This window comes from Podarcis bocagei, assembly GCF_964188305.1.
Source record: "Podarcis bocagei genome assembly, chromosome: 1".
Taxonomy (NCBI): domain Eukaryota; kingdom Metazoa; phylum Chordata; class Lepidosauria; order Squamata; family Lacertidae; genus Podarcis; species Podarcis bocagei.
In genome coordinates, this window is record NC_138125.1 from 127,547,300 (window position 1) to 127,555,600 (window position 8,301).

Below are 8,301 nucleotides of genomic sequence, written 5' to 3' on the forward strand. Positions count from 1 at the left end.
AATTCCCAGCACCCTTAACAAACTGCTTATTTATATGTAAAGGCACAATTTTTTACATAATTGCTGTGTGCTCAAGTGATGGCCTGGGATTCGGACTCGGAGGCTGAACCTGAGGAATCCCAGCCTGCACAGGAGTCCCCGCCTCCAGAACCAGCTGAGCTAGGGCTGGGGCTTGAGCCTGAAGGGTTCTCACCTGTGCTGGATCCTCAGGTGCAGGCACCAGCTGAGTCTGCTCTGGCTCCTGAGGTGATGGAGGACCCATTGCCTGCAGGTGCTCCACTCTCAGCCCCGTCAGGGGAAGCTGAGGTTGCCTCTGGGTCCAGTAACCCTCCAGCCTCTCCTGAGCTGCAGAGGCTCAGGGCATAGAGGCGGAGGGAACTAAGTTCCCGCAGGAGGAGTGCTCACCTCCAGGCCAGGAGAGGCGAGTCACCTGTGGACCGGGGCCGCCCTATGCCTTGGGGCAGATAAAATCCAGCCAGCCCCAGTCCCAAGTTGCGGGAGCAACATTGTTGGTAGCCTGTTCCTGCCTGCACCCTGTCCTGCTCTTCTGCCAGAGTTCCTGACCTCACCCGACTCCCTGTCTTGGACCCCGCTTCAGCTTTGATGGTCTGCCTCCATACCGCACCCTCGACCTCGGACTGGACTCAGACCTCGCCTCACGGTTTACCTTCAGGACCAGCACAGCTCAACTTGGGCTGCAGTTGGACATTTTTTGTAAAAAGCAAAAAAAAAAAAAGAGGAAAGGGTTCTGACCTCCCTTTGTCTCCTCAGCCTGGTCCTCAGACCCTTGTCGGCACAAAAGAGTCCACGAGAATATCCTTGCAGAGTTTTATTCTTAAAAGTCTTTGTGCAAAAAGCGACTGACACACTATACACATCAACACACACCAACCAACCAACCCAACTCGACCTCAGCAACAAACTAACATTTCTCATTCTATATATACAACCCAGTGAAGGCTGCTGAGTCATGCTGACCCAGCTTTATTCGCATTAAAGAAACAGCGGCCATTTTAGCCATGACAGACACTGCTTACGACTGCCATATACCTTGGATCCCAAATGCCTTGCGAGTCGAATGTTTTGGCTCCCGAACGGCGCAAAACTCGGAAGTGAGTGTTCTGGTTTGTGAACGTTCTTTGGAACCCGAACGTCCGACGCGGCTTCTGCAGCTTCCGATTGGCTGCAGGAGCTTCCTGCAGCCAATCGGAAGCTGTGCCTTGGTTTCTGAACATTTTGGAAGTTGAACAGACTTCCAGAACGGATTCTGTTTGACTTCCGGGAAATTCCGAACATATGGCAACCTTGCATTGATGCCCATTTTATGCAGAGAAGGGAGGGTTGCATCTGATGTAGTAAGGTCCAGCCTTCTGTGATTCATGCCACAATCAATGTGGGCTTGCTTTTTAAAGTGCTCCAGTAATATTTGTTATTTTTACACAGCTAGCTCTTCTGTGTATTTCGAGATCTTCTTCTTTTTCAGTGTTGCTTCTTGCCCTGAGCCTTCGGGGAAACTGTGGGTTAAAAATGGACTGCATCTTAGTAAATATATACATACACACAAAATAAGTTTCCAAGGGTAATTAAGAAATGTTGCAAGTCCTGCTGAGCAGCAGTTTCTTGTCTTGCCTTCAGAACATCTTATGTAAATGAGGAGTTACACCTCCAAACCCAGCCAATGGCATGTGCAGACCAGTTACTAAATTACACAGTAGCGGCTGTGATGAATGAAGGATTTCGCTTAGCATATTGATTAGTAGTTGTTAGCACCTAGATCCATGTGGTGTGCAATTTGCTTTGGAGTGAGGCAGTTCGGAAAAGGTGGTCACGAAGGAATGCTTAAATACGTAGATTCATAAATATATATACAGTGGTACCTCTAGTTACGAACTTAATTCATTCCGGAGGTCCGTTCTTAACCTGAAACTGCTCTTAACTAGAGGCGTGCTTTCGCTAATGGGGCCTCTTGCTGCCGCTGCACCGCCAGCACACAATTTCCGTTCTCATCCTGGGGCAAAGTTCTCAACTCAAGGTAACTCTTCCAGGTTAGCAGTTTGTAACCTGAAGCGTTTGTAACCTGAGGCGTTTGTAACTCGAGGTTCCAGTGTATATGTAATGCTGGGGGCAGGGAAAAGTCCAAACAAATGAGAGGGTCATAGTAGCAACACTTTTCCCTCTCTGTCTTTCATTATTTGTCTAATCCTTCGGGTCCCTTCCAACTGCACAATTCTTATTCTGAGGTATTTTGAGCAAGGAGGAAACATGATCAGAAGCAGTAAGGGTCGGGAATAGTAATACCTTTGTTAAGTTGCCGTTGTCAGATTCACCGTGAAGTGCAAAGGAGCCTTGCAGACAAAGCAGGAGCAATTGATAAGGTGTTTCACAACAAACCTTACATCATGTCCTTTGGGTGAATCAGTGCCTGATTTCAAAGCCTGGAGCGGTGATGTCCAACAGGTCAGTCGCGATCGACAGTTTGATCCCCAAATGATCGTGGTCGATCTCGGAGATCGCAGGCTCCCTTTTGATTGCTGGCTGTAAAAAGAATTGTGTTGGAAGCCTCTGCCACCCGCCGTCCTCGTTCAGTCCGTGAAATGGGTGGCCATTTCTGATACAAAGCTTGCCTGTTTTGCTGTGTTCGCTTGTTATCATCGATGGCTTTTTTAGTGCTTCGTGACTCTCCCCCCCCCCAAAAAAAACCCCCAACTTTGTCCTCCCTTGAAAAAAGCTCAAAGGTTTTGTCTCCCCTAAGAAAAGCTCAATGGGTAGATCCCTGCCAGTTGTTTTATACTGGAAGTAGATCGCTGTCTCTAGGGAGTTGGACGTGCCTGGCCCAGAGGTGCTAGAGTTCAAATTATAGAGTCATGCTCTATGGATAGTAAAGGGACCCCTGACCATTAGGTCCAGTCGTGACCGACTCTGGGGTTGCGGTGCTCATCTCGCTTTATTGGCCGAGGGAGCCGGCGTACAGCTTCCAGGTCATGTGGCCAGCATGACGAAGCCGCTTCTGGCAAACCAGAGCAGCGCATGGAAACGCCGTTTACCTTCCTGCTGGAGCAGTGCCTATTTATCTACTTGCACTTTGACGTGCTTTCAAACTGCTAGGTTGGCAGGAGCAGGGACCGAGCAATGGGAGCTCACCCCATCGCAGGGATTCGAACCGCCGACCTTCTGATCGGCAAGTCCTAGGCTCTGTGGTTTAACCCACAGCGCCACCCGCATCCCCAGCTCTATAGATGCTTCTTCCTAAAGCCAGGGGTCCTTGGGGAGATGGACTTACCACAGAAGTAAGGATGTTTCCAAATAACCTATGAAGTGAATATTTCTCCTGATTTGTTTGCAGAGGGATTAGATGACACTGGCTTTTTAATGAATCTTCATTCTGAAAGGAGGTTAGGAGACATTACATTAAAGCGAGGACCTCACTACTCTGGCTACATTTGAACATATTTCATATAGGTGTCCATTTCTTGAGGATACCCATTTGGGCATCTGAAGGGCTTAAATTAACTTACATGTTTAATTTGTGTACTGATGGTCAACCAGTGTTGTTAGTATTATTTATACCTTATTATTTATCATAATTGTTATTAGTTTTTCTCTTCCCTTTTTCTTTAATTTTATTTCATCTTTTTCCCCCTTGTTAAATTGCAAATAAAAATAAAAAATTTAAAATGCACTCAGCCAGAATCTCCTAATTGCCCGAAGATTCATAGACTCAGTGACATAAAGACAGTAACTGATTCACTAATTGCCTTTATATTATCTTTTCCCCCCTCGTGTTGTAGAGCTGAGCCTGGCAGTTGCAAGTAAGTCCCAGAGCCATAAACTACATAAACCCAAATTTTTATTTCATGGGGTGCGGTATTGCATAAGGCATTTTAAATGCAAATTTTGATTTTGCTTGAAGTAAATAATAATAATAATGTGAGAAGAAGAGAAGATTTTGGATTTGATATCCCGCTTTATCACTACCCGAAGGAGTCTTAAAGTGGCTAACATTCTCCTTTCCCTTCCTCCCCCACAACAAACACTCTGTGAGGTGAGTGGGGCTGAGAGACTTCAGAGAAGTGTGACTAGCCCAAGGTCACCCAGCAGCTGCATGTGGAGGAGCGGAGACGCGAACCCGGTTCCCCAGATTACGAGACTACCGCTCTTAACCACTACACCACACTGGCTCTAAGGTTCAGTATGTTAAAGAACTACAGTGCAGTTCAGCCTAAGATATTATGTTACTAATGGAGGAGGACATTGCCTCCATCTTCACCCATGCAAAAGGCTTTTGTTTGACTCAAGAGTGGATCAAGCCACTAAGGAATCAGAGCACTATGCAGTTTTATGTAATAATCGGAAGATCTGCACACTCAGAACAGCAGAGAGTCAAGTTACACCTGCTGTGTCATCTTCCTGAAAAAGCATCAACATTTATCATGGAGCCTTTCATCCAGTTCTAGACAATGCTTCCAGCAGTCGTTTGGGATTAGGTCTCAGTGAAGCATTTCCACTTCTTAGTTCCCAGTACTTAAAAACAGTAAAAAAAAAAAAAAAAAGCTCTGTGTGATTACCCTCCTTCATTGTCTATCCATCTCCCCTGCATTTCAAATTCAGAAATGTAGTTTTCGGTCTTTGTCTTAAAGCCAGTCCCTGCAATCAATCTCTTTTTCGGCACCAACAATCAAAAGCTCCAAGATTACAAACTCCCGCAGGCAACCCAGTAAAACTCAGAACAGAAAAGCAGCTAGCTTTTCTATTTCTTTTGCTCAGGCTTTAATTTCCTTCATCTGAGGAGAGACATATAGTCGTGAGCCCATTTCAAACCCTTGTGCTCTTGACAAAACATATATTCTCAGTTTTTGATCAACTCTGAGATATTTGGAGTACAAGGAAGCTATACATCTTACCGGCACCCCCAACCCCTAGAGTTTGGAGGAGGAATGGAAGTTCCCCCAGAATGTCTGCTTTGTATACATTATTTACACAATGGGCCCCACGTGATTGGCTAATTCCGGGATTCTCCTGTAGCCCAATCAGGTTGCGGATTCACTTACACCTGGAGCTGGATTGGGTGGTTCCTGTGGACCAATCAGACTGCTGCATTCTGGATCCTATTGTTCTAGGACCAATCAGACTGCTGCATTCTGGATCCTATTGTTCTAGGACCAATCAGACTGCTACATTTTGGAACCTATTCAACTCAAATATACATAACAAATATGCATAACATAACAACAAACAAAACAATAGCACCCTTCCCCCTAGTATTCTTTATTAATTTGGCCTCCAATCCAGATTAAACAGGAAACAATAATGGTCTAAGAGGTCTCACACAACTGTCATAAGAAAACAAAATTTTCACTGCTATTCTCCTCTGTTGACACAGCAACTAGAACCACCATGATGTCTTAACAAAAGACCTACTGTTAAGTAGCTCTCAATTCAAAAATATCTTGAATGGCAAACCTTCTGACTGCAGATGGGACCTCACATGCTCAAATGCTCTTCCATACCCCTTGAACAGACTTCTCCTTTATAGTTTCTAGGTGCCAGAAACATGGTATCTTCATTTTGCAGATATGATTACTTCTGAAAGAGCCTTTACACTGTGGAGATCCAAGTCTAAATTCCATTTTTCTTTCCCTTGCAAATTTCACCTTCAAGGCCCTAAGGAAGGACAATGGCAAGGACAGGAGTGCCAGCTTCGCCCGGGGACCGTGGGTGTCCGGGGCAGTGGGTGCCCTGCAGAATACATGGCTCTGGCACCGAAATCTGTGGGTACCCAGCCCCTTCCAGGGGAATTTTGTGGGTTCTTGGGCACCCAGGGCCCCAGGGAACTGGCACCTCTGGGCAAGGACAATAATTATGACCCAACAATAGGCTCCTTTATAAGTAGTACAGTATTTAGCTCCTTGCTGCCTTGCAGGACATCTTTTTTAAAAAATAATAATTTTTATTAAATTTTCCATTTTAACAATCCAATCAAATCACATTAAATATTCCAAATTATACATATACATATACATATCATACAGTCCAAATATTCTGCCAAATTATAAATTTTTATTAGGACTTCCAATGCTTTAAGTTCGGTGATCGTCTTATATCTCTACTGCCTTGAGTTTCCAATAGTTCCTTTAAATCTTCCTGTTGTTACCCTTCCTTCTGCCTTGCAAGACATCTTTGGAGTGGCTGGGGAAACTCAGCCAGATGGGCAGGGTATGTTGTTGTTGTTTAGTTATTTAGTCATGTCCGACTCTTCGTGACCCCATGGACCAGAGCACGCCAGGCACTCCTGTCTTCCACTGCCTCCCGCAGTTTGGTCAAGCTCATGCTGGTAGCTTCGAGAACATTGTCCAACCATCTCGCCCTCTGTCGTCCCCTTCTGCTTCTGCCCTCCATCTTTCCCAACATCAGGGTCTTTTCCAGGGAGTCTTTTCTTCTCATGAGGTGGCCAAAGTATTGGAGCCTCAGCTTCAGGATCTGTCCTTCCAGTGAGCACTCAGGGCTGATTTCCTTCAGAATGGAGAGGTTTGATCTTCTTGCAGTCCATGGGACTCTCAAGAGTCTCCTCCAGCACCATAATTTGAATTTGAAATACTTTGGCCACCTCATGAGAAGAGAAGACTCCCTGGAAAAGACCCTGATGTTGGGAAAGATGGAGGGCACAAGCAGAAGGGGACAACAGAGGACAAGATGGTTGGACAGTGTTCTCGAAGCTACGAACATGAGTTTGACCAAACTGCGGGAGGCAGCGGAAGACAGGAGTGCCTGGCATGCTCTGGTCCAGGGGGTCACGAAGAGTCGGACACGACTAAACAACTAAACAACAAAGAAATCAGTGGAACTTCAGCTACATGTACACCATGGCCCGCCCACCCCCCGAATCCTGGGAATTGTCTTTTGTTAAAGGTGCTGGGAATTGTAGCTATGAGATGCACAACAACTAAACGTACTGATTGCTTCTAAACTGGCATCTATACCTATAAACTAGCTTATGCACACTTTGTACAAATCTGTGTGTTCTATTTTGCCCTCCTTTTGGGCCATACATCAGTGACCACCACACCCCCTTCAAGAAGAATACAAACAGTACTGCAAATAGCCTTGCAGCATTAGAAGAATTCCAGCAATCCACAGCTGGGTAGCTCAGGATCAACTGAAATGTCACAAGACAGGGAGTAAGCTTTTTGAGTTTTTCAAAAGAATTCATCAGGCTGCATGTATTCAGCAGAACATGTGACATTATTATTTATTTATTTATTTATTTAAAAAAACAACTGCACTGGCTGCTCTGCCAAGTTCAAAGTCTTTGTATCAATTTACAACTTCTTAGATCAAGCATACCTTATGGGGCTGCCTGAACCCTTATATCCCAGCTCAACCAACAAGAACATCTGCAGGAATGTCACTGGTTGTCCCCTTGCCCTGCCCAGTTGGTGATGTTCATTTGCCATCAATTAAGGTTACCAGGGACGCGGGTGGCGCTGTGGGTAAAACCTCAGCGCCTAGGACTTGCCGATCGCATGGTCGGCGGTTCGAATCCCCGCGGCGGGGTGCGCTCCCGTCGTTCGGTCCCAGCGCCTGCCAACCTAGCAGTTCGAAAGCAGCCCCGGGTGCAAGTAGATAAATAGGGACCGCTTACCAGCGGGAAGGTAAACAGCGTTCCGTGTGCTGCGCTGGCTCGCCAGAAGCAGCTTGTCACTCTGGCCATGTGACCCGGAAGTGTCTGTGGACAGCGCTGGCTCCCGGCCTATAGAGTGAGATGAGCGCACAACCCTAGAGTCTGGCAAGACTGGCCCGTACGGGCAGGGGTACCTTTACCTTTTACCTTTAAGGTTACCAGACGTCCCCGTTTCAGGGACAGTCCCCGGATTTACAGCTTTCTCAGCATTCACATGTATGTAGCGAACAATAAGGGTCCACAGATTCATTGAAAAAAATCTGGTAACCTTACCATAAACCCCAAACCCAGCCTTCAGAGTTGTTGGTCCACCCTTGTTGAATGCTCAGCTGGTGCCCTCTGTGCTAACTTTCAGACATCCACTGGGAACTTCTTTCCCACCAGGCTTACGCAGACAATTAAGAAATAAACATTTTCCGTCAACTGGCAATCTGTTTGGCAGTTTTGCGTGGCTTTTCTATTATAGCTTAGGGGGGTTGCTATTTTTTATGAAACTGCAGTATACAAATAGGTTTATAAACAAATACATGTGGCAAGGACTAAAGGTGTGCGCATCTAAATCCCAAATACGCATTTCCCAACATAGCAGTTTCACAACGATCTCCTACCAGTGTGAGACCCAG